The sequence below is a fragment of the Nyctereutes procyonoides genome, unplaced genomic scaffold, assembly GCF_905146905.1.
Source record: "Nyctereutes procyonoides isolate TBG_1078 unplaced genomic scaffold, NYPRO_anot_genome, whole genome shotgun sequence".
NCBI classification, from domain to species: Eukaryota; Metazoa; Chordata; class Mammalia; order Carnivora; family Canidae; genus Nyctereutes; species Nyctereutes procyonoides.
The window spans coordinates 36,054,281-36,081,233 of NW_026575142.1; the positions used below are offsets into that span (position 1 = coordinate 36,054,281).

Consider the following 26,953-nt stretch of genomic DNA (forward strand, 5'->3'; position numbering starts at 1 on the left):
TTATGGCCCTCCCTGACATTTTCTCCTGATTTCCACTCAATGGAGGCAGTCTCAAACTTCATGCCAGGCCCCACTGAGATCATTGAATCTTTGGGCCCAGCTCCCCCACCTGAGGCTTTGGAGGTTCCAGTGGATTGGAGGGTCCTGTTTAAACTCCAAATTGACTATAAAATAAAACCAAAAAATGAACCCTAGTTTTCTTTTTTCTGTTTTGAAAGCCTGTTGAAAGACTTCTAAAAATATGAGAACTTAATGAAAATTATTTCAAGAAAGGCTCTAAAGGAGTATAGAGTGTAACAAGCAATGCAAAACAGTAGAAAAGTATAAATGATCATCGCTCTTCAGAAGCAAGCACATTAAGTGGTTTTTGTTTCTTTCCAGAGATTTTCTAAGCAGCTCGGAACATGCATGTGTACACATAGTCTTTATAAGAAATGAGGGCTTAGATATTGTTCTGGCCCCTGCTTCTTTTCATGTAACTCTATCTCAGAGAGCTGTAGGGCAGCATGTAGACTTACCCTATGCTCTTCAATGCCTGCATTTTGAAAGTTATACCATTATATGGATATAGCACAGTGACTCTCAACCAGGAGCAGTTTTGCTTCCCAGGGGACATTTGGCAATGTCTAAAGACATTTTTGTTTTCACAAATTGAGAGGGCAGTGCTGGGTGTTACTGGCTTTCAGTGTAGGGGCCAGGGATGCTGCTGATCATCCTCTAGTGCACGGGTGGCCACTACAGCAGAGGATTAGCTGGCTCCCAGTGTTGGTGCTGCCAGTGTTGATAAAACCTGCAGTGGCATCACTAATTTTAAGACTCTGATAGATTTTGCCTTCAGAGTATAGCTTATCAACCAGTAACAACAATGTAAACCAAAATCACAGAATAAACACAGTGAAATGCCCTTCGGGGATGAGGGGCACTGCTTTTCCAAACAGAGCTGCGTGGGGAACATATTCCAGCGTGGGTTTGGTTGTTACATCTGTTGGTTTGGAACAGCCTGGGTGGTCTCAGCATCTACTACCTGAATATTAAATATACCTTGCTGTTTCCTGTGGCGTGGCTCCGGTGGAGGAGAGCAAGCTGTTTTGGGACAGAGGACTGCCGCGTTGGCAGCTGAGGCCTTGGCAGCTCCATGCACCTGCCGAACGTATAATTTTGCAGGCAAAATGAGAGTATCCGTTTTTAGCTCTAGAGTTTTAATTTAATTTTTTTTTTTTTATGGTTTGGATTCTGAATGCTTTATTTTTGTAGTGGCTCCACTGTGTTTCCTTCATGCTCAGGATCAAGTCCTTTCTTTATACAATGATGGCAATGGACCAAACTTAGGAAAAAACCAAATTAGCTTGCTAGGAAAATCACACTTTACTATTAATAATATTGCCCTGACCTCCTGCCCTTCCCCAATATGCTGTTGAGGACATTTACTCTTTAGGCAAAACCTTAAGTTTAGGTGTGGTTTTGTTTCCTCTTGTATGTAAATAAAGCAAGTCTTTCAAAAGCAGTTTATCACCAAATCTCCCTTTCTCTTTGGTTGTTTGAAGGAGCTGTTAGTTTTATCAGAGAAGCTTGGCTTAGTCTTTGAGATCCTTTCTCTGGTTTGTTTGTTTGTCTATTTATTTATTTATTTGTTTATTTGTTTGTTTATTTATTTATTTATTTATTTTTCAGGCTGTGTCTTTCCCAAATAAGACTACCTTATTTAAAATAAATTAAGAGAGTTCCTTTTAATCTGAGTCTTTATGAGAGCTCATATGCGAGGTGCATCCTTATTTCTCTGACAATTTACCATCCATTAGTTATGAGATTTGGGATACAGATGCTCCCAGCACTAGAGTAGAAGAATGTTAGGCAGGTGAAGTTGGTCATAGCAGCCTTTACTCTGTAAGCCAAGATTATGTGTAGCAATGCAATCAATCATCATAACAATGGAAATAGGTAAAGGAATAATAAAACATTTGTGTGTGTTTTAACTTTTATGGTGTCATAGTCCCAGTTTGTTCTTCGTCTTCGGTTTCCTGGTTAGAAAGTCTAATTTGGAGATTATAGGATGAATGGGAAGTCATTTTCTAGCCGCATAGAATGGCAAACGCCAAGTATTTGGTACTACATGCATGTGTGTGCATGTGTAAGTGCACCGGATTATTTAGACTCCACTTATTTTTTTGTGAATTAAAAAAAAATGGTTGCCTGCCTTTTACTTGGCAGTCTGTGAAGGTCTGTGCGATGACAGTGTGCCCCATGTATAGTCATGCAGTCAAGTGTCTGTAAATACGCCACTTTCTAAAGGTGTGTCTTTCAGGGAAGGGAAGTAGCTAGGTGTATTGGAATGACATTGTGGGGCATTTCTGAGCAGGTATTGATGATCTGCATTTGGTTCTACTGTGAAAACCAGGTGACTATACATGTTTACTAGGAAAACTATTCCCCATGGCTTTGTACTGTTGGGTCCAGCATTACTTGGCAGCTAAGAATTGCTTTTTCAATTTCCAATAGAAGGTCTTGCTTTCCCTGGGTCATTAGTAGTGTTAGGGCTCAGCTAAGGTTTCCATGTGGCTGACCACTACTGTTGTAGATGTTCCCCTGTGGTGCCAGCTAAGCTGGCCCTTGATCATTACATTTGTTTTATCCTAAGTGATACCTTTGTTTCTCCCATGCCTCTGGGACAGTCTGGAAAATTTAGTGGGCACTCTGTATGAACCTGGAGGAGAAGGATAGTGTGAAATAACATCTAGGATTCAGCCTTCCCATCATTAGTTGAGATCTTCCCACTTTGCCCATGTAGTTCCATAAACTTTAAATATCGTTTCTGTGTGAGGAAATTTCTATGCTAAATGCATGGTGTAGATGGGAGAAGCCCATGACTAAAGAAATAAGCGTATCTGTGATTGATGTAAATTACAATGAGACTGGCTGTATTCAGGTTTCTTAACCATCTTTGGGGTTAGGTCCAAAGAGAAGCCATATTACTTGTTCAGCAGGGTTCAAGGAAATCTAAGACAGCAAATAGAAGGAATAATTGGTAGGTACTCTTTATGAGAATGGCAAAATAGATAGTAGAAAACAACTACATTTAAGTCCTAATGCAATAAGTAAGCTATAATTTTTCAAAACACAATTACAAAGCCTTATTGATTTCTTATCAGTAGAGGAATAGAAGTCTGGAATATAGTACAGTTGGCCCTTGAACAATATGGGTTTAAACTGTGATGATCTACTTAGATGCAGATTTTTTTTTTTTTTTTTTTACAGAACAATACTGTAAATGTGTTTTCCTTATGATTTTTTAAGGAACATTTTCTTTTCTTTGGCTTACTTTATTGTAAGACTACAGCATATAATACATATAACATACAAAATGTATTAATTGACTGTTTATGTTATTGATAAGGCTTACTGTCAATATTGACAAACCTATTGACAAAACCCCTATTTGAGGTTTTGGGGGCTCAAAAATTATACATGGATTTTCAGCTGTGCTGTTGGGTGGGATGGGGTCAGCACTTCAGACTCCATGTTATTCAAGGCTTAACTGCATTTATTTTCATTTACTTATATTGTATATTTTCAGTGACAAGAGAAGAATGGATTTTACGAAACAAAGAATTTTATAATTTCTAGGAGCTAGAAAATATAAACTGGGAACATTTGGTTCTGTTTCAAATTGATAAACATGTCAAGATGAGGAAAACATTTTCCCCTCCTTACTCCTTAAAATGAAGATGTGATTGAAAACATTTTGCTCTGTATATGTACCAAAATTTTCCTACTTGGATGTCTAGCATACTGTTTTTATTATGTGCATTTTTAACTGAAGACAGAAAATCATTTAAACATACCAATCATATTTAAATTAACTCATAATTACGCTTTTAAAAAATAGTTTGATGTGTATTGCTGTGGATTGAATTGTGCCCTCTCAAAATCTGTATGTTGAAGCCCTTCCTCGCAATGTGATGATATTGGAGATGGGGCCTTTGGGAGGTGATGCAGGTTAGATCCCCTCACGATGGGTTAGTGGCTTTATAAGAAGAGTCACCAGAAAGCTTGCTTCTCTCTCTCCATCATGTGAAGGCACAGCAAGAAGGTGGCCATCTGCAAGTCAGGAAGAGCACTCTCACCAGGGAACTTAATTGGCTGACACTTTGATCTTGGATGTCTAACCTCCAGAGTTGTGAGAAAATAAATTTCTGTTGTTTAAGCCCCTGTGTGTGGTGCTTTGTTAGGCGGGCGCTAATTGACTAATACATTTTCATAATGTTTCATGTTTGGGAGTATATTTAATCTGCAGGATATGTTGAAATAGTGAGATGTTTGCTTAACTATAAATGGCTTTGTTCTGTATAAAATACAAATGTCTGCATTCATAATTTTATTAATCTGCATTCCTGTGAATTTGTTTACAGTTATTCTAACCCTTGAACTGCTAACATAATACAATTTAGCAATACCTAGCTCCTGGCTGTTCTAAAACCCAGATCCTGGGGTAGCTGGGGGGCTCAGTTAAGCATCAGAGTCTTTTTGTTTTTAATTTGTTTATTCCCTAGAGACAGAGGGGGGGGGGCAGGGTAGAGACATACATAAGCAGAGGGAGAAGCAGGCTCCCTGGAGGGAGCCTGATGCAGAACTCAATCCCAGGACCTCAGGATCACGACCTGAGCTGAAGGCAGATGCTCAACCATTGAGCCACCCAGGTGTCCCATGTATCCGACTCTTGATTTCAATTTTGGCTCAGGTCATGATCTCAAGGTGGTGAGAAGGAGCCTAGCATGACCCAGGATTCTCTGTCTCCTCACCCTCTATCTACTCCCTGCTCATGCATGCTCTCTTTCTCTCTCTTTCTCAAAACAACAAACACCCAGATGCTTTATTTATATTATACTGTTGCTGACATGAAAATCAGAATATTCTAGGGATGATTTATGACCTATCAGAATTTTGAAAATAAGTTTTGACAGTATTTGATGGAATACTTTATAATCATTATAGGTGATTTTGTATATTATGATTTTAAAGACTGAACTATATCTGTGGTTAGTAACTCATGATCCAATGTTGATGTTTTGATCTTATGTGACTTTCTTTCTCTTACTTGGTTAAAGCCTTGCTATCTGAAGAACAGCAGAGTGGTGAATGGAAAATGTGGATGAGCCATTTGCAATGCTTGATTTTGTGTTGTAGGTAAAAGTAGTCTTATTAAAGTTTAGTATTTAAAAGATATATTTATAGTTTATGATAGACAAGTTCAATTGAGTAAACTTTTTTTTTTTAAAGATTTTTTTTTTTTAATTCATGAGAGACACAGAGAAAGAGGCAGAGATACAGGCAGAGGGAGAAGCAGGTTCCTCAATGGGAGCCCAAAATGGGACTTGATCCTGGGACCCCAGGATCATGACCTGAGCCGAAGGCAGACACTCAACCACCCAGGCGTCCCCCATTTTTTTTTTTTTTTTAGATTTTATTTATTTGCTATATATAGAGAGAATAAGGGGGGTGAGCTATAGGCAGAAGGAGAGGGAGAAGCAGGCTCCCCAATGTGGGGCTTGATCCCAGAACCCTGGGATCATGACCTGAGGATAGATGCTTAACCAACGAAGCCATCCAGGCACCCCATGACTTATCTATCAATATATTAAAATATCACAACAAACTTAGTGACTTAAAAGAATACACATTTGTTGTATCACTGTTGCTGTAGGTCTGGAGTCTGGATATGGCTTAGCTGGGTTCTTCCTAATGCTGCAATCAAGGGCAGTTGACGGGGGTTGGGGTTTCCTCTGAAGGCTTGACTGGGTGAGGGCATGCCTCTAGGTTCACTTGGCAGATTCATTTCCCTGTGGATGGAGGATAGAGGGCTTCATTTTCTTACTGGAGGCTTCCTGTAGCCTTTTGTCACATGGACTCCTCCAGCATGGCTATTGGCTTTCTCAAAGCCAGCCAGGGAGGAGACACCAGAAGGCGGGTGTTGAAATCTTGCATAATATAATTATGTAATCACTCATATCTTGTCACTTTTGCTGTGTTTTGTGGGTAGAAGCAAGTCCCAGGTCCCACTTACCCTCAGGGAGAGGAATCAAATCATGCCAAGAACATGAACATGTGGAGGCAGATATCCCTGGGGAGTATCTTAAATTCTCTCTGAAACAGGGTCCATCAGTAGCTTCTGGGAGACATTTCTAATTTTTTAAGGAAATCAATGTAATTATGGGCAAATTTTAAAAAGTAAGATTGGATATTAGATATTAACCTTTTATATAGCATATAATAAGCACTATTTATTGATAAAAAACTTCATGGTCCATATTTTCTGTTAAAATAGATCAAATCAAGGGCTGAGTCTTTAAAAACTGCCTGAACCAGTTTTCATTCAATGTAGCTTATCTTCTCCTAAATGAAAGCTAAAGGAGCCTTGAGGCTTTAAAGGAAGCCACTACTCACACAACTTTGATTGTAAGATGTGTACAACTATGGGGCTCCATGCCCCAGCTTCTCAGCCTCTTACATTTGCCCATGAACTACCATTGAGTCCCCCAAATGTGAGCAAACTGCACGTGTGCTCTGTGCAGTTCAGGGCTTCCTGTGATATAGATCACAGCAAACTTGGCTTTTAACATGGAGATCCAGCCCTGTTTGGAGACTTTCCCTCATCCATCCTGGAGCTTCAGCTTATGGACTTGTAATGCAGGCCCAGACAAGTGGTTTGATGGGCAGCCTGAATTTACATGCTGACCACATGGAGATGTGTGCTGCTCTCTATATCTCACTAACAGGTTTGTGATTGATGTGCTTACACAGTGGAGCAGCTTAAGATTTAAGGAATGTGCATCAGTGGCAATTGCTCATTTAGTTTCAGACCGTCACTTCAGGCTTATGTATACTTTCTATATTCTGAAATTTTGAGAAAGATTGCAAAACTGGTCAAATCAATTTTTAAGGTGTAGCCGACTTGAAGATTTAGAACAAAACTACCATCTCTAGGGAAAAAAAATGGGACCCATCTGTCAACAGCTCTTTGGACCTCTACACTTGGCAAAAACATTCTCAAATAAAAGGAGACATGCTGATTTTTGAAGAATAACTTTTCTTTTCGTTTTGCGCTTTATATCAAAAACTTATCCTGTGACTTTTTAAAAAAGCACCACAGTGGGCATCAAGTTACTGTATTTTAGTGGATTTTTTTCTTTTTTTGGAAAAGTTGCTAGGAGGAAAAAAATGTCAGGGTAGGGATAGAATGAGCCTTTACAGTTGCAAAATACAGAAGAAACCAAATTCCCAGACATCTTGATTTTTCTTTTTTTAATATTTTATTTATTTATTCATGAGTGACAGAGAGAGAGAAGCAGAGACACAGGCAGAGGGAGAAGCAGGCTCCATGCAAGGAGCCCGACGTGGGACTCAATCCCAGGTCTCCAGGACCAGGTCCTTGCCTGAAGGCAGAGCTAAACTGCTGAGCCACCTGGGCTGCCCTCTTTTTTTTTTTTTTTTTAAAGATTTTATTTACTTATTTTAGAAAGAGGGAACATGACTGGGGCGGGGGGGCGGGGGGTGGCTGCAGAGGGAAAGGGAAAGAGAATCTCAAGCAGATTATGCACTAGAGTAGAGCCTGATGTGGGGCTCAATCTTATGATCCTGAGATCAGGACCTGAGCTGAAACGAAGAGTTGGATGCTTAACCGACTGAACTACCCAGGGCCATGTGATTTTCTACAGCCGAAATGGGCATTAAAGAAATTATTTGACATACTAACTTTATTTTATAAATTAAGCCATGAGGAGGAGTTGTAGATGTAGGCAGATAGGATAGATCAACTCCAACACCCTTGGCCATCGGGACTGGCACAGTGATAATCATGTTGAGTAGCACTTTGGAGTCAGGAACTTGGGACACAGGGTTTTGAAAACTCAGCTTTCCTGTAACCTGGTTGCTGTTATTATCCTGTTTTTACAGCAGAAGAAACTTGGGAGGAATTAAAAAAAAAGAAGTTCCTGCTCTCCAGAGAAAAGTAGTAACAGGTTTTGAACTCGGGGTATAGAGCCATTTCTCCTCATGGGGAGGCTTTTTAGAAGTTTTTATAAGAGGGACGTCTGGGTGGCTCAGGGGTTGAGCATCTGCCTTTAGCCCAGGGTGTGGTCCTGGGGTCCTGGGATCGAGTCCCACGTCGGGCTCCCTGCATGGAGCCTGCTTCTCCCTCTGCCTGTGTCTCTGCCTCTCTCTCTGTGTCTCTCATGAATAAATAAATAAAATCTTTTTTTAAAAAAAGTTTTTATAAGAAAGAGAGCGCGAGTTGGAGATTGACTCACATGTAGCCATCCCAGGTAGATGGCAAGATCTGTTTCTCTTAAGTTACTTGGGAATTTCTGGGCCACAGTTTTTACTTGTGGGAGTCACTGCCCGCAGCAGCAGGTTTTAGCACAAGCAGGGAGACTGCTCCTTTTACAGAAGCTCTGAAATAGGTACCCAGTTGGGCTAATTTGCTGGTATTGATCTAGAAAATTTAGGGGTGACAGTATTAAGCTTTCAGCGTCCTGGGGGCTTAGAGGCCTGCTGGCCACTAAGGAGGTTTTCCTGGGGAGGTAAAAGTCAGTTGAGTCTCTTGGAGCAGGATCCTTCTGAGGATTTCTCCCTTTGATCCTCTTTTCTTCTAGCCCGGTGGGCCTCTATTGTCATTTAAACACCTCATTGAGAGGCAGTTTCCAAATGGTTTTGAAAATGATGTCTGGTGAGATCCCTGCTTCTTTAGGTTCTGGGGGTGCGGGGGTGCAGGGGGTGGGGTGGGGTGCTCAGGGATTCCCTTGGCTTTGAATCACAATGTTTGTTTTTCGAAGCTTTGGTGGTTGGGCCCTTCTGGATTTGTTATTGCAGCTGGGCCAGCTTAGACCTTCCTTCTCTGCCCTGTCCTTTGGCGGCTCCTGGTAGCGTCCAGTCCCTTAGGATCAGGGTGGGGGGTCGGGCACCAAGACCCTGGACGCGTGCGCCTTTTGTGAGCTCCCGCAGTCACGCGTGTCCCCGGCTGCTCTCTGCCTGCTAGCCAGAGAGAGCCCTTCCTCTCTCCCCCTCTTCTCGCCTCCTGGTGTTGCCCTTGAATTCCCTTGCAAGTTAGGGTTTTTACATTTTCTCGTGTGATGCTGTGTCCTCTGCCTCCAATCCCCCCTTCTCCTCCCCTAGCCAAATCCTGCCTCTCACCTGCACCTAGCGCCTGACGCTTGCCTTTCCAGAAGCAATTATTTGCAGCCAGTTGCAGAAGAGAGATGAACCTTCCCAGAAAGGCAGGAGTGCTCCCGGGACGCACACTCCCTCCCTGGCTGGGCCAGGGACAGAGCCGAGCTTTGTCAAGCCGGGTGGCGCAGAGATGAAGCTGGTGAGGGGAAATTCTGCAGGGAACCCAGAGGATGTACTTTAATTAGAATTTATGCCCCAATCCCAGTCCTGTAACTGTTGGCTTCTGGGAAACAAAGAGCCGGCTCCTGCTGTAATTGGCAAACAGAGGCCTGTTTCTTCGAGCTCCTTCTCTGCCTTCACCAGGCTCCTTTGATCAGGTTCTTCCATAAGTGCTTTGTGCATTTCGGGCTCTCCAGATAATGTGTCCCCTGCTGACCTCTCTCCCTTCCCAGAAGGGTCTTCTGTAAGTTTAGTCAAATACCAACCATTTCTCTGCTTCTCAGTTCACAATTCTAGTGGCGCTAAGCCCCGCTTTCATGTTGCCACCGGATCTCTTTAAAGCTCCCCGTTAACTTATATACACACACGCACATCCTTATTTTAGTATCTAGTATTCTGAGAGATCAGGGAATTTATAGAACCAGATTTGGCCGCAAACGCAGATGGAATAGTCATTTTTTAAAAAAAAAGTCTCACAATTTCTTATTACAGGATTGCTTGATCCCACTTTGAAACCCCCTTTCCTGTTCTGGCCTGTTCCTGTTGGCACATTGCCGCCCCGTCTTGGTGCTTTCTCTCGAAATGCAGCCAACAATATGCTAACCCACCAGGAAACTCCGTGAGACATGTGGTTAGTTTGCAGTATTCACAGCCTCGGGGTGTAGGCAAGAGGAAGCCCTGTCTGATGCTCGTGGGATGGAAATTTTGGTGCCTGACTCATGTCCATAACTCTTGGGTTTGGTTTATTGCTCTTATAGACTACTATGTTTTTCTTTGTGAATGCATTTGTGGAGGTTGCCAGCTTATCTTTTCGAGATCGTGGTAGAAACCATTCTTCTTAAACTTGGAAAACTGTCTATTTTATCAGTATCTTTTCTTAGTCCAAAGACACATGTGAACCATTTCTGTTATTTTTACTCACTTTCTTTTGATGGCTGACAGCATACACGTAGAAGTGGAGAGAGGTGCTCAGTTCTTCTTCTTCTTCTTCTTCTTCTTATTATTATTATTATTATTACATTATAAAGGCAGGAAAGCAGTTTAAAAGGAAGGCAATTCTATTCCAAAAGGTGGTAGTTCTAGTTCTTGAGATTATAATGAAAGGGGAGAAGTTGCTAGCATAGAGCTGTGAGGCCATCAGGAAGCAAGAAGGGAAGGGCTTTGGACTTCCCATATTTTTGGGAAATTATGGATTGCATTGCTTGTTTTATTTTTAATGTGAAAGATTTCGGTGTACTAAGAGTGACTCCGTTCAATTAAGACTTTCCTGGACTGGAAGAGAACAGGAGTCACCGCTCTGGACCAGTTTAACTTTTTCTCCATTGTGTGCCGTGTAGTGAGGACACACTTTCCTATTTGACACATGACAGATGGGACTGTGTCAGAGGGGGCCATGTGTGACATGTGTTGGTATTTGGAAATTCAAGTTAATAGCCTCAGTTGTCAGGAATATATTGTCACAAGTGTAATGAGATACAATCAACTCTTTAGACTGTAATCATCTCCTAAATCTCTGGAGCAACGATCATTATCTGACACAGAAGATGGGGATCTGGTTCACGTTTATGTAGTGGGAGCTCTAACGAGTCCTGTGAGCCAAGGCCAGAGCCCTCAATCGGCAAGTGACCCTGGCCACCAGCTTGTCATCCCTGATGGCCGGTAATTGTCCAGGTTTCTGTTTCTGAGGGATCTAATTTTCACTCTAGAATGACTTCAGAAAGGTCTCTGCCCATGGTTGTTAATGCCAGACAGTCAGGCACCACGGCTCTCATAGCTTGCAGCTAGTGTGATGAGTTATGTGCCCCTCTGAAGCCAGAGGGCCCAAATTTTGCTTTTCAGGAATGATCAGATCGCTTGTATCTTTCAAGTTTCTAGTGCCTGGTCCACGAAGTGATAGGCACTCCACACACACAGTCCCACAGCCCACCTTCATGCCAGTCAGCCCCTGCCATTCCTGGTAGAGCTGGGGACACTATTAGGGTGTTGTTCACATTCTTCATTTACAGTCCATCCTCCTTATTGATGGCACTCTGCTCTGGAAGTTCATCATGAACAACGAATCTGTTAAAACCGTACATCACTCCTAGGGGCCAGACCCGGTTAGGCTCCTGTATGCTTCTGGTCACAGCAACCTCATCAACTCATCAGCAAAGAACCTTGTTTCATGGGTGTTTCTGTTTAAAGACACCTTATTTAATAGATAGTTAATTCAATAGCTTTGAACTCACAGACAGTGGCACATTTTGGGTTACAAATGAATTTTAAGGCGATGTGTGAATTCACAAAAATGGAATCTGTGAATAATGAAGATTGACTCTCTCTCTCTCTTTTTTTCCTTTAACGAATATCAGTTATCATAAGAAAGAAGTCATGTCTGGAGTTACCTGACTTCTTTTTTACTCGGAGTCTCACAGGTGCAGAGTAGATGTGCAGGGCAGGGTTTTCTGCTACCATGGTTTTGGTGGTTGCAGCCAAACTGATGGAAGACGTCACAACCTCCGAAGCTGTTCTCAGGATGTCCCTTCTTCCTGGGGATGAATTAGACCCCTTTGGAAGCTTTCCTGCCTGTCCTTCTTTTGGCATCATTGAATGTGGACTATAGTGCTTTTGCATTAAACTGGAGAAGAACAGCGATTTTGAAGCCCTTGTAATAAATCTCACCTTGAATAACCAGCTGGGTGAGGCACGAAGCCCATCTACCTAGTAAGGTGTGAATAACAAGTAACGTCGATGGTTATTTTATGGTTTAATACTTTACTGCCAATTCTCTTTTTGATTTTGGTTTAGGAGAGTGTGGCTGGAAAGCTGAAGGAAAGGGTCATTTGGTCTGCATTTAAGGAATGTGGTCTAATTTGAGGGAGCCCTCTGTGACTTCGCTTTTAACGTGTTTGTGAAACCTCCTTCTGAAACCCAGCGCCGGCCTCCATGGCTTGGTGGGAGACACTGGGTGCAGGGTTGGGATGATCTGGGGTGGAAGGCGTTCTGCTGGTGAGATTGTGTGTTGTCGGGTGCTGTGCCACGTTGGCTGGGATTCTACAGCTGTTTCTTCCCAAGCTGCTGACTTCTGTTGACAAGCCAAGGCCGACTTAGGAATTTGTGCGGAGCATCTCCCTCAGAGGAGTGTTTGGCTCCTTGACAGCCATGTGTCTGTCACAGCAAATTGGAATTTTGGAGAAGGAGGGGGTCCCTCTAGTGAATTTGGCCGCGATGAAGATCTCTTCTGCGCGGTGACAGTTTCCGGAGTGACTGTCCTCAAGGGAGGAAAGCTCACGTCCTCGTATCTTCTCTGCCCTTCCTTTTCTGTAAGGGTTTGTCATCAAGAAAGGGGCCCAATGTGCTGATCTGTAGGGCTGACAAATGGAAAGGCGCTCGTGGAAGAAGTGCAGAAAGGGGTCAAGGGGAAGATTCAATTGAGACGTTATCATTTGAAGGCTGATGGATTCGATGTAGTGCCAAAACCATCCAGATATTCAGATTCCCGTCATGATTGTTATCTTCGTCGCCTTTACTGAATGGGTCAGATAAGAACTATGGTCGTTACTTGCTGGTCAGGTGGATATGTGTTGTCTGTGAAGGTGAGTGCCTGTCAGCCTTGGTGGAGCCAAGAAAGGTGATAAGGAATTTGGCATCTCCCAAGGTTCCCAGCAGAGGGAAGTCAGTAAGCCTGGGCTCTTCTTGACCCTCTCTTCTCTAGTCCTGGGATGGTTATAACCCCCCTGTGTCTTTTTAGCTTCTGTTAAAAGATTCATGTGCACCCCAGAATAGGAAAATAGGAGAGACCTAATTGGAAGGGGGTGAGGAGTGTGTTTCTATCAAGGAACAGCATTAACACCAAGCCAGTGCATCAAATCATGTTTTATTGGTTTACCTTATGAGTCTTTGAGAAAAGCAGCTGTCACCAAAATTTCATGCCACTTTCCTGATTCATAGCTCTTTTGCCATCTTGGGAAATGGGGCACAACTTGAAAATTGCCAATAAATAATGAATAGCCATGCCCCTACTTCCCAGGGCAAGGTGAAACATGTGAAAGAAGTTAATAAGGACCAACAAGGCAAGACATTTTGTTCCTTCTACAATAACAAGTCTTATCACCTTCCTCCTCCTCTAGAATGTGATCAGTTTTCCCTTCGAATGAGGGGTTTTGTTTATGGTTTCATTTCCCTGACGTTTACAAGGACTGTGCACCGACAGGGCGGTCCCTAGTTAGGTACTAATGCTTCTCGTGGGATGGATGACGAGCTCGGCTAAGAGGCTGGATGTCTGCCAGCCCAGGAGAGGGGATGAGGATGAGAAGGTTAACTTGACCAGAGTGTCTTAGTCTAACACTTGAGTCTCTATAGTTTGGGGGGGGGGGGGGGGAACAAAGCAAGGGCAAGTCTGTGTGCCACTGTCACTTGACTTTATTTTCAGCATCATTGTTTTGTCTTCTGTGCTAGAGTTATGCAGTCTTTACTTAAAGCTCTGGATTCAGTTAGGCTTATTACCCTCCTTGAGTAGCATCGCTTCCATAGGCCTAAAAAAGAGGTCATCGGAATCACAAGTATCAACTAAATAGAGTCAAAAAAAGTAACACTGAGATTAAGATGCACATTTTGAAGTCAAGCATAAAATGCCCTCAAGAGCATAGTGATTTTCTGGTGCTTAATTACGTAAAATGCTTTTAAGTTTTTGATTTGGTAAATTACATTGTAATTGCATGTTCATGTTGGTCAGAACACATACATGCTTTCTAAAGCCACATATGACATTGGCAGCTGGACAGTGAGGAGGGAAGCTCCTGGAAGCTTGTCTTTTCTCTGCAGCTCCCTGGGGACCCAGGGACCCAGCAGTGAGGAGGGACCCAGCAGTGAGGAGAGTGAGGCAAGGTGGACAGACTCAGCCAAAGTCAGGTGTTTATATGTGAAGGGGCCTGAAAGCCCTGGTTGTAAAGCGAGAACAGAAGCCCGGGAAGTGAAAATCTGGATTTCGTTTTGATCAGCAACTGCAGAGGAAACCCTTCCGTTCAAATGAACATCATTGATTCACAAATTGGAGGACTTTTTATTTAGAAATTCTCCTGATATCTACAAAATATGGGTTTACCAAGGGAATTATCAGGATAAGCCTGAGATTCACAAAGATAGTGTCCATATTCCAGAGGAAAAGTATTTTCCTGACTGCTCACCACTGGCCACCCGGTTGGCCTTGCTCCCCTGTCTTGACTGTTCACGGGAGCCGCCGTCAGTACGAGGAGACCTCTCTGAGTGAGCAGAGAGGTTGTCGGGGGTGGTGGGGGAGGAGGCTGTGGAAGGTTCCTTGAGTGTGTCCGCAGGCCCAGCAGGTGGGAAGGGGAGACATAGTGGCAGCTAGTGTGGCAGGGTCTGTGACAGATTTGGATTTTACAGGAGTACAAACAGGGCCTGGAATCTGTGTGAAGAGCATCAGAAAACTTCTTCGGAGACTTGAAAACCTTCCAAAGAGATAGGAAAAAAGAATTTCATTTTCAGCGAAGGTGGGATCAAGGCTGGCCTTGTGCCTCGGGGCCGGGAAGGTGTGATTTTTCTCTCCTTAGGACTTTGACTCGGACACAGCCTCCATGTACCTGCTCCCTCCTGAGCACCTGCCGAGGGCCCAGCAAGCTCTGGACCTGGAGGAGTGGCTTAGCTTCTTGGGTGACTGTGATGAGCGGGGGATGTCATATAGGAAGGATGGCCCTGCAAGGTGACTTGAGGTCGTGCGCCTGGTCTGTTAACACTGCCACGCACCCTGATGTAAGAGAAGGAAGGCTCCTTGCATGTCTTTCTTGAAGGTGCTCATTGACGGAGGCCTGACCTTGGCGGTGCAAAGCGGACAGGACATGATACCTTCCCTTGACATGGAGGCCACCAGATGGACAACAGAGGGTGATTTGAGGAAGCTGGAGGCAGGGCCGCGTGTCCTGTCTACGGAGCAGAGGCAGACCCACCACAGGGAGACACCGAGGGCACACACGGATTGCAGAGCCAGCAGGGATGCAGGCGCAGCTCTGGCTTGAGCGCTGGTGGCCGACGGAGCAGATATAATCGAAAGGGCAGGCGGGACGCGGCTCTGGACTCAGGTCAGCTTTGTCGAATCACAAGCTGCACGTAACATCAGAAGGACAAAACAAGCCAACACCAGTGGTCAGTTTAATGCTGTTTGCTCAGCGGGGGGTGGGGGGTGTTTTCTTGATGGTTTATGAAGAGGAAACACAAACCCAACCAGACTGTCGGGCCACGGCGAACTCTCCCAGGCACCGTCCTCCCCACGTTACTTGTGCTGACACGTCTGCTGGCAGAGCTTGTCAGCGCGAAGTGTCCTCTTGTAGAATGTGGTCTGCATTTCCTAGTGGGCTTGTTTACCTTCCAGCTGCTTCAGTGGAATGGGCTTTCACTGAGTGAAAGGTTAGGTTGTAACGGTGGCTGCTTTTACAATCAGGACGCTTGAGAACTTTCCCGGGTTGTTCAGCGCTGCTCTCCTGGGCTCGATGGGTCTCTCCACCGGGATGGTGGCAAACGGGTGCAGGCAAACGGGGCGCCGTTAAGTCAGCCTCTTGGGTCGAAAATTTTAAGGGTGTGTTTGCAAAAAAGAAAAAAAATATGAAGGCTGTGTCTGGACTCCTACAAAGAAGCAGCAGGTTTGCATCAGGGCCTCCTGGTTCCACTTAGTGAGTCCGATTGGATCAGATGGTCTCTTTGATGGAGCTGCAGGATGGGCAGCGTGCTTCAGGACTGACCTAAGGCAGCTGACGTGGTTGTTTTTAAACCTTAGGGAAGCTGCGCTGGTTCTTCATGGGGAGGAAGTTTCTGTACTGTTCATCCTGAAATGGACAACATGACTCACTGCCAAATGTGAAAAAAGAAGATCTTTTTACTCCCCCGCATGTGTAAACACTAAACACAGCAGTGTTTATAGGAAGGTAAGATACCATCTGGTTCACTGCGTAGTAGCCTAGTTCTTATTTTCATCACTAATTTATACTGAGAGGATGACAGAACAGAATTAGATTCTTGGTTATACAACACACCCAAGGATTCTTATAGTGATAAGCCTTCTGTTGTCTCAAAACCATGAAAGAGATCCTTAGGTGGGATGAGTGCTGTTCTTGGGCACCGTGGCCATCCCAAGATGAGTCACGTCTTCCTCGTGCAGCCCCTGCTGCCCACCTTTGACGCTGGAAGATCCAACAGGTAGTTGGGACTAATTTCAGCTGGATTTAGCAGTCTTTTATTCTTCATATCTTTGGAGAAATGGACATTTTGAAAAGCAACACCGTAGACTGCCTTGCAAGTTGAGACCCAATTTGCTTGGCCCTGATTACCCTACCCCATGCAAAACAGCAACCTTGGGCTTGAGGTACATAAAATTCATAAAGTCACGGAAGACCCAGAACTGACACAGACCAGCGTGCAGATTGGCTTGGGTTGGCTTACATGGATCTGTATTCATCAGTTGCCCTTCCTGAATTCAAAGAGGACGTCTTTTCATTTCTCTATCCTCAGTTGGAGAGAGAGCCTCTTTTTTGGCTAGTAACTCTTAAAACCTGCTATCTTGTTCTTTTTTTTCTTTTTCTAGGAAAATATTTTTTTTCCAAGTGATTTAACACATCTCCATTTTGCTAACAGTTCTTTGTGAATCCCATGTCGCCCGTCTTTGCAGGGATGAGCTATCCTCTTTTCTCCATGCTCGTGCAGCAGACCTTTGTCTGCCTTAGTTCTGCTCTCTTCTGGGAAGGATTGGGTGCCACTTGCGGGTTTAATCTGTGGCAGACATTTCCCTCTTCCTATGGAATGACCAAAGGACCCATCTAAAAACCCAAGCCCTTCCTGTCTGTTTTAATAAAAGTTAAGCGGGATCCCTGGGTGGCTCAATGGTTTGGTGCCTGCCTGGAGTCCCAGGATCGAGTCCTGCTTCGGGCTGCCCGCGTGGAGCCTGCTTCGCCTTCTGCCTGTGTCTCTGCCTCTCTGTCTCTGTCTCTGTGTCTCTCATAAATAAATAAATAAATAAATAATAAAATCTTAAAAAAAAGTTAAGCAACAACAGTAGCTAAATAATTTTTTTTTTTCAAGTTAAATTTTGATCTAAGAATTAAACCTCGATTTGAGATTTAGAATTGAAGCTTGGCTGTCTTCTCTGGGGGTAAGCTACTCACTGCTTCCAGGGTAAGTCTTGTTGGATGCGTTGTTCTGAATCAATAGGAATTGAGAGACCACATTTTTCAAAAAGCCTCAGACACCCTTCTCTTTCTGAGTGGTGAGATTGTAGTCTACAATGGATGGATCAATTTAGCTGTCAAAATGAAAGCTGAGAGGCCAATTGCCCATGCAAATCAGCCACTTGTGCAAGCCCTTGGAAATTGCCTGCAGGAAGAGCAAGCCTGCCCTTTGAAAATTTGGCACATGGTGACAGAAATGAGAAAGTAGTCACTCTTCAGAGATGGTGATGTCCTGAGAGAGCCGATTTTAGAAATTGCTCATTTTGAGCAGTTGCTTAGTTTTTGGCAACTTGTTTGCTTTCATAAAGAAGTCATTTTTACCCCCTCTCTTTTTCTCCCTCTGTTCCCATGTGTCTCGGCGGCTCAGAACACCTCTCACTGTCTGATGTGGAAACTAAGGAATAGGAGGCGTTCTGTGCCAGCTCTGTTCCCGTCGCTCAGGCGATGCATCTATTCCAGGGCCAGCAGCTCCGACCAGCTTTCTGTGCTCCGCAAAGGATGACTTTGCACAAAGACTAAATGGAAAACAATTGGGTTGCGTTCTTCCTAAACATTGTTAGGATTAGTCAACACTTTGAGAGATGAAATCCCAGTTTTCCGCTTCCGTTTTCTGTAGGCTTCAGCTGTGTTTAATATTTCCAAACCAGCACATTTCCCAGTGACCACCACCTGTGTGATGGAGGGAGCGGGCTGGGCGGATCTGGGTGGGAGAGCTCCAAGTACAAGTGCATTTCTCTTTGCCTTTGGGTTCAACTTTTGGAAGCGTCTGCTTTTCTGTTCAGGGAGGTAGGACTTGCCTCTGCTGGTCTCAGAGCCAGGTGATTGCATCATGAAGGGACCCAGTGTGAGGCCCTGTGTTTCTGTGTGAGGACACACTGTCCACACAGCCACAGCCATCACTGGGACTGGTCTCCAGGTGTTCCTGCATTGGCCCCAAGACACCCAGGGATTTAAAAAAGGGAAATGGTGACACCTGGCACTTGTCTTTTAAAATGCACATGAGATGACTCTCGTAGAGATTCTTTATTAGCTGTTGTTGATCAATATGTGGCATTATTTGTACAGAAAGTAATTAGCTGGTGACTAAAGAGATCATGTCTGATGTGGGGAAAACTTTTCCAAAGGAGGAATTCCTTGAGCCCAGAGCCCCTCAGCGCGCCTGTGGCTTTATGGCTGTCATTCCTCTACATGTCCTGTGCTCCACTGTGATGCAGGAAGATGCATCTGATTGGCCACATACACTGATAAGGAAATGAAGGCAAACCATTTCCTTTTTGGGTGCAATGTCAAAACTCTCAAGCTCGGATTTAAATTTTTCTTTCCTCCCTGTACATTTGTCCTGTCAAACACTTTTGTATAAGATCTCTAGCTTCGTTTGAAAGCCCCAGCTGTTTGCCCTGATGCCCTGCTGGTGGAGACACTACCAGCTTCCGGCTGTGTGCCATTGCAGAATTGGGCGGGGGAAGAACACCTTGCAGAAAAGGAAAAAGTCCTGAGCTGGGACACTTTTTAATGCTGCTCTCAGCATTTGCAAATCGTAATGTCCAACAGTGCTTCAAGTTTTGGTGGCAATATTGAACCGAACCAGAGGCCTATCATTAAGAAAAAGAAACGAAGCTAACTTTTAAAGTTTGAGTCCTGGCCCTGACTTGAAGGTGAAGCAGTCGGTGGTCTTCTATTTGGGGACATCAAAATGAGGCTGCTCCACAGCCAGCCTGCGGCCTGGCCCGCATCAGCCTGCAGCAGAGGGGTAGGGGCTCTGCTCAGTCGCCCTTGCGATGGCACTGGCCAGGCCTCCCTGGCACCGTGGACTTTACGTCACCTCAGGCTCTCTGGACGTTTGCTTTGGATCTTCACACGGTTTTCCTGAATGCTGGAATTTCTGCTTAGGAATGTGGTTGTAGCTGGGAGCAAGGTTCTGCCCTCCTTCCTCTTGCCAGGGGCCCAGGCTGCCTGCCATGGTTTATGTTCCTGAGAGTCTGCGCACCTTGTCAGAGCACCCAGGTACCTGCCTGCTGCTTCTTGTATGCTTGTCCCTTCCCCCTCCTTCCCCCTGGGCCCTTCCTTCCTCTGCCCCGTCCCACTGTCCTCTTCGCGGCCACCTTTGCCTCCTCAGTTCCTCTTTTTCTGTTCCTTCTGTGGGCACCTCCTTTTTGTTTCTGAATGGCTGGGGGCTGCCTTCCTTTCAAATGACATCTTCCTTCCTTCCTTTTCTTTTTTTTTTTTTTTCAGGATTTTATTTATTTATTCATGAGAGACAGAGAGAAGCAGAGAAACAGGTGGAGGGAGAAGCAAGCTCCCTGTGGGGAGCCTGATGCAGGGACTCGATCCCAGGATCCAGGGATCACACCCTGGGCCTAAGGCAGGTGCTCAACAGGTGCCCCAAACAGCATCTTTCTTTACCCTAAAAGCCCTCTGTTGATCTCTCCAAGCACTGTCCACGGGGGCACATGTGTTGGAAGCAAATGACAGAGGTTGTTGGAGGTGACTTCGTGTGACAAGAGCAGAGTTAGGGACAGTCTCAGAAAGGGGCACTGTGTGTGCAGAGAGGCTGTTGATTCTCTTCAAGCAGATTCTGTAGATTGTTCTTCCCAGCCATACTGCTGGCCCTGGACTGGTGAGAAAAAACGATAATATCCTTTCCCTAATTTGTACACTTTAGCAGTGAGAAGTTGGGATTCTCATTGCTGACATTATTGTCTTATATCCAGACACGCTCTGTTTCTAGACTTTCTGTACCAGTAATAGTTTGTAAAAATGGGGCGTGATTTATAGTTGTGCAATTTTTTGTTTTTTTTTAGTATTTTCAAATCTGGAGTTCCCAGTGGCAGCTGCTTGTGGCCTCTGGTTTCTCCCAGTCCCGCCCCGTCTCCCTGCTCACCCACCGTATGGATCTTCCTAAATCTCCCTCTTGTGCTGGTACTCCACGGAGCCTTCAAGGCCCCCCTCCTTTGGACGAGATCTTGTCTTTTTCTTGTGAGAACACTCCCTAGTTGGCTGCCTTTCTAGGGGAGGAGCTCCGTCTAGGAGTTCCGTGGAGCTGCTCCTTGGAGCCCTCTTCCCACTTGGCCATGCTCCGCAGTGGCCGTGCTCACACCCCTCCTGATGCCACCCCTTCCTGCTCCTCAGCCTTGGGTTCCCACTTGGAATTCATTCTCCTGTTTACTTTCTTGTTTTCCTCCAGGGATTGGAGTAGAGGACAGCTTCCTGTCCGTGGTCCTAACAGTCCTCCAGTCCTGTCTTTCCACCTTTAGGTCATTTGCTATGTTTCCCCGGACCCCGTTCAGTTGGCATTCCTGCAGACTCCTGTCTGCTTGCCCCACAGTTGGGTTTCCTCAGTTTCCCCCACCCCAAGTATGGTACCGGACATTCGTGGTCCAGCCTAGGCTGCCTCTGGCCAAATGGCTCTTCATTCTGTCTAGGGTTTTCAGGTATTCCTGCCTTATCTACCACCAGCTTCACCTGTATTTCACCCCACTCGGACACACTTCATCGTGTCTCTGAATATCATACCTGTCCCTTAAATCCCAGATCACATTTCTCTTCTTCTGGGAAGCGCTCCTTGACTTCTCCCTCTCCTCCAATTGCAGGCTTTTATAGAATTGTGTAGGCCCATTGTAGAGTGTCTTGGATGAGCTCCCAAGTGCACAGTGGGTTCTTGCTTTGTCTTCTGACCACCTACCAAGCACAGGGCTGGGTGGCAGTTAACTGACTGATTGAGTGCAAGACGTCTCTTAGTTGAGCCCCATGACCACCGGTAAAATTCTTACAAGTTGGGACATTCTGGTCCAACAGTTCATAGGTTTTCTGAGCTTATACCTGGTGGGGTTTCTTTCCATGACTCCATTCAACATCGTTATGATGCCAGGTGGTCTCATCCGTTTTCATTTTATTGTGATTTTACTGTTGCACAATTTCTAAATTGAGCTTTTAAGACTGGCCTGAAATTTTAATTTTTCTCCTGTATCCTTAGGAGAAAGGCCACTGCTCAGCTGACCTTTGGTTTCTAGAAGAATGTTTAAATCTACATTTTTCCTCTTTCTGAGGAGGTCAGGCTGGGGAGGTTGCATATTTTAGCAGAAAGCCATGTGCTGATGGGCACTTAGGAAGTTATAATTGATGTTTAAATTTTATTTATGCATTTCAATTAAGAGTTTTAAGAGCCTGTGAAGGTGGCCACAGGGTGCAGCTTTTAGGGAAGGTTTATTGTTTGTAAATCATGAAGGGCTGCTGCAGGGGCAGTGTTTTCTGGAGTGAGGCTGTCACTGAGAATTCTGATGCGGAGGACTTAGGCCATTGTTTCTACTAAAGTGGATACCAAGCTAAAAGAGAAAAAAGTTAAGGATAATACAGAATTGAGTCAAATGGGAACTTTTTTGTTTTAATAAAACATAAGCTATTTCTTATTTGATGGCTAGTTAAATATCTATTTTAAAATATTCCGACCTACAGCCCAAGGCAACCCTCTGGGGCTTTGTCATTTCTTTACCTTTTGACTTTCTTCTTAGTTTTCTGGAAAATATGTCAGTGATTTATGATTTATACATCAGGGAATCTGTGACCTTATGGGGGGAGGAGGGGAGTGCTCAGCCCATGGACCCGAAGGGGCCTTTGTCTGTGACTTTAACTTAGCTCTTAGACAAGGTCACTGCCTTGTTGCTGTGGCTTCTGCTGAGTCTACACTGCTCGGTACATGTGGGTGTCGTATTGAGTGTGGTGTATTCCTTCAGAGGGTGGAATGCCAACCCAGACAAGGGTTGACCTCCTAGTGTAGGAGGTCCCAATGTTGTTTGCTGGGCTATCAGGCACCAAGGTGGGAAAAGATCTTCTTTACCACTGATGTAAACACAGACAGGGTAAGAACCTTTCAAGGTGGATGCCTCTGAATCCTCCTGTAGGAAGTGGTTTCCAGTTTAAGCTTTGGACTCTAAAGGGAGTTTTGTTGTCTACCATGCCATGTGTTGGGCCCGGCTCACGGGTGCCAACGTGTCCCGGTGGACGCCCCAGAGACTCAGACCCCAGACAGGCAGATGCAATTAGCAAGAGGATTTATTGAACGTTTGCGCAAAGGGGCTCTCCGCCTCCGAGGAGGAGGAAAAGTGCCCCAATTAGCAATTACAGGGATCTTTTAAAGGCAAAAGGAAAGAAACCGCCTAAAGGCAAAAGAACCGCGGGAGTCGCATAGCGTCCAGGTTGATTTCACAGAGGGTCAACATGAACCTATTCAGGGACATTCCAATCAGGGTGTGGGGGAAATGGTTTTCTTATTGTGAACAGAATGCTTTTAGTTGCTAAAATTTCAGGAAGGCACCTGGATGGGCTGCCTCTGGGTTAGGGCTGGCCCTACTTACAAGGGGGGAGGTTTCTTCACGCGTACACTGCACTGGGCATGGTGCCACTTGAGTGGTGCCTTTTCATAAGAGAGGGGCTTGATTTTGAAATCAGAAGTTGGCCCTGGAGCATCCAGCGGTCCACACTGTGGGCTGTTCCTGCCTGGATTGAAGGGGGAGTCCTCTTCTGCACTATTTATCTGGTTGAGTCAATGATTCTGAATTCCCAGCAGTGCCCTTTTTGGCCTCTGAGTCTTTTGACATTTCAGAGGATGGCCATCCTCCGCAGGTGTGACTCTTAGATCTTATAGCTGGGGACCCTATCAATTAATTTATGACTGCACTGACGGAAGATAGGAGAGCTCAGCCTTTAGACCTAATTATCAGCCCTGTTTTAAATTTAATTCTGACACATATGAGTTTATAGAAATTGCCAGGTATTCCTGGCAATAATGAGTGGGTCTGTCCAACCTTGTCCCTTAAATTTTAACTAAGAAATAAACAAACACAAAGACATTTTAGGGCTAATTTTAAAACATGTTGGGGCTCAAGAGAGGATGCGGGTGTATTCCAACATGCCATTGTATAAAGAAGTTCAGACTAGCATGTTTGTTGCCACAGCCAAAGGAGAGATTGGTGGTGGGAGAGAGGAATTAGCTGCTCCTACGAAGTTTTTCTGGACTGAGTATGCCTTCTTACCTTGGAGAGAGCTCTCTTACTCCTCTTTTGGCCTCAAGGATTTGCATCTGCACCTCCTCTTGTCCAAAGGATGATGTCACGGGCTTTCAAAGACTCAGCTGGGACCACGTTGGGCTTGGTGATGCTGTAGTGTGTGTGTGCGCACCTGGGCTGTGCGGGCTTTCCTGGGCAGTTCTGAATGTGTTGTTTGGGATTGCCCCTGGCTTCCTGTGAACTAACCAAAGGCACCCGATGGAGGCAAAGAGCCTCATGGAGAGACAGTGTCACTTAGTCTGCTCCCTGGCCTCTGGACCTCAAGACTTCCAAACGGCTGATTTCAACAGATATAAAATTTTACAAATTTCCAGATGCCGGAATTCAGTTTATTTTCTGCAGGCAGATGGCCATTAGATAATTACTGAAGTAGTGTGGGAACCACTGCATAGAGGAATAGCCAGAATGTTCCAGGAAGTTCTTCTTCCCTTTTTCTCATCATCATTCTAGCTGCTATGCAAGTGTATGTGTGGGGATAGGCAACATCATTGTGTTCCAGGCTTACTGGAAGCCAGAAGCTGCAGAGCAGGGAGTAGAAAGAGACTATGTGAACTAGGACAATAGAACCTGCATGTGCGCTGAAAGGACAGTATTTGAAGTAACAGGTGTCCCTCACTACGAATTCATTCTTTATGAATCAGAAAGGGATGGTAACCCATTTCTTGAGTTTCTGGCATATATGGTTCTAGCGAGGCTAATTCTTGTAGTAGTCTTTCTGTCACATTAGAGTATCAAGTTTTCGGGATTTTTATGTTAAATTGAAGAGATGGGGGGGTGATTAGTTGGTGGAATAAGATGAATTCATTTTAGTGAAGTGAATGCTTTCATGGTTTACAGTTCTTTTCCTAATAAAGTTTCTTGTGCACCAAATAAATTAATGTGTAAATAAAAATACAAGTTCAAATTATTGGTATAGTTTATTCTCTGCCTTCTGCCTTTGCTTCTTATTTTTCAAATGCATTACTTAAAATGCAGTATATACCCCACAACAGGATGAAAGAGCCCTCATAAAACTGGTAAATTCACACAACCAATCTGAATTTGATGTTCAAAATGCTTAAAGTAATTTACATGGGTTTGAAACGATGGTCCTTTTGGTGTTTCATGAGATGTGTTTGCGTATGTTAACGGCATAGGAATTGTTTTTTTCTTTTTCTGGAGAAGGAAACCCATCAGTATGTGGGATATAAGGCGAGGGCTATCTGTTGTGATTTCCGAGCTGGGAAAACTTTGCTCTAAGTCTTACATCACTAAAACAGCTTGCTGGTTATGCAGGGCCTTCCTGGAAGTTTCTAGAATTGATAAGCAATGACCATAGCCTCTTTTAAAATGGATTAATAGGATCTGTTTTTTTCTTTTGTTTTTTGAAGTGCCGGCATGTGAGGTGGGCTCGAGTGCCCAGGTGCTGTGGATCCGTAGTGTGATACATGATCCAGGAAACGCTCCCCCCTTTCCCTCCTTGGTAAGTCAAACACCTCTGTGGGAAATGAAGACACCGCCAGTTTTATAGATTGAGACACAGTTATAGCTTATGAGTGTCACTTATCTCTGCTGTTAAAAATGGCAGTGAATGACCAAAAAAACGCAGCCCCAGAGAGGTGAGGCAATCTGCTCACGATTTCCCAAGTAATCGGAGGCAGAGCTGGGATTTGAACCCGTGTTCTTAAGCCTAACATAATACTACCTCATAGTGCTGGGAATACTTTCTGAGAATCAGGCAGACACGCTTTTTAATTTTTTTTTCCCTTACTGAAAAAAGAGAAGCTCACAATAAATAGTAAGAAATTAGTTTTTCAAACAACTGTCTAAATCAGGAGATGGCAAATTTTTTCTGCAAAGGGTGAGCTAGTCAATATTTTAGGATTTGCTGGCCATATAAATCTCTGTTTCAACAGCTCAACTCTATGTTGAAGCACTCACGCAGCCACAGACAATAGGTAAATGAGCAGACATGGCTGTGTTCCAATAAAACTTTATTTACAAGGACCAGAGGCCAGCTGAGCTGGATTTTGCCCATAGGCTGTAGTTTACCGAGCCTTGGTCTGTATACTTACACACTCAGAGATCTCACAGTATGACGAGTAAGTGTGTTTTAGTGGCCAGTAGGTATGAGTCCTTTAGCAAAATTTCGCTTGGATGCTCTGAATTTAATCTTAAGTGACTTTTAGTGAAGTCTCCTGTAATTGTAAAAACCTACTCTTTATTTTTTAATTATAATTTTTATATTTATTTATTTATTTAAATATTTTATTTATTCATAAGAGACACAGAGAAAGAGGCAGAGACATAGGCAGAGGGTGAAGCAGGCTCCCTGCAGGGAGCCTGATGAGGGACTCCATCCCAGGACTCTGGAATCATGACTTGAGCCAAAGGCAGATGCTCAACCATTGAGCCACCCAGGCATCCCAAAACCTGCTCTTTAGAATAAATGCATCTGCTGTCCAATGCTTGACATAAGTCTGTAGGCCCCAAGTGTATTAGCTTAAGGCAGGTACCTAGCTTGCAGCTTTGCTCCAAGTAGGCTTGATAAACACTGTTCTTTCAGTGTATTTAGTTAGTCTAGAATGTATAACTCTATTATGAAATAAGATCAGATGGCATTTCCTCTTTTGGTCTCTGTGTAGTTTCTAAATGTGACATTTTTATTTTGCACCCTTAAAAATGCTATTGCTTATACTTATTAGGGCAAACATGCAATTATTTTGGGCTGTCTGATAATTGTGTTGCTCAAAAGTGTTCTGGTATCACATCTTCCTCTTTTATTATGAGCAAAACCAGATGTTTATAAGAGTCAAGTTTGAACAAGGTTGATGCACATAAATCATGGGATAACATGGTGATCTCTTTGCCACATACGTTAAATGAGGTGGTTCTATGTTTTTTGGACTTAACTTTTTCTATTTTATTTTTATTTTATTTTATTTTATTTATTTATTTATTTTATTTTATTTTATTTATTTTATTTTATAATAAATTTACTTTTTATTGGTGTTCAATTTACCAACATACAGAATAACACCCAGTGCTCATCCTGTCAAGTGCCACCCTCAGTGCCCGTCACCCATTCAACCCCACCCCCCGCCCTCCTCCCCTTCCACCACCCCTAGTTCGTTTCCCAGAGTTAGGAGTCTTTATGTTCTGTCTCCCTTTCTGATATTTCCCACACATTTCTTCTCCCTTCCCTTCTATTCCCTTTCACTATTATTTATATTCCCCAAATGAATGAGACCATATAATGTTTGTCCTTCTCCGATTGACTTACTTCACTCAGCATAATACCCTCCAGTTCCATCCACGTTG

The 26,953-nt window shown here is 44.1% G+C and overlaps 1 protein-coding gene across 9 annotated transcripts in view; it reads left to right on the forward strand.

Annotated features, from left to right (window-relative positions):
* Positions 1-26,953, forward strand: part of SEMA5A (semaphorin 5A) — a 476,790-nt gene that overhangs the window by 79,229 nt on the left and 370,608 nt on the right. For 5 of the 9 annotated variants that reach the window (XM_055308002.1, XM_055308001.1, XM_055308010.1 and 2 more), the window contains exon 2: positions 25,024-25,115. The exons of 2 other annotated variants lie outside the window; for them this stretch is intronic. The gene's annotated coding sequence lies outside the window, so the exon portion shown is untranslated. Of the gene's footprint in view, positions 1-16,147; positions 16,296-25,023; positions 25,116-26,953 lie in introns of all 9 variants that reach the window. 2 more of the 9 variants (XM_055308003.1, XM_055308004.1) reach the window with 1 other exon arrangement.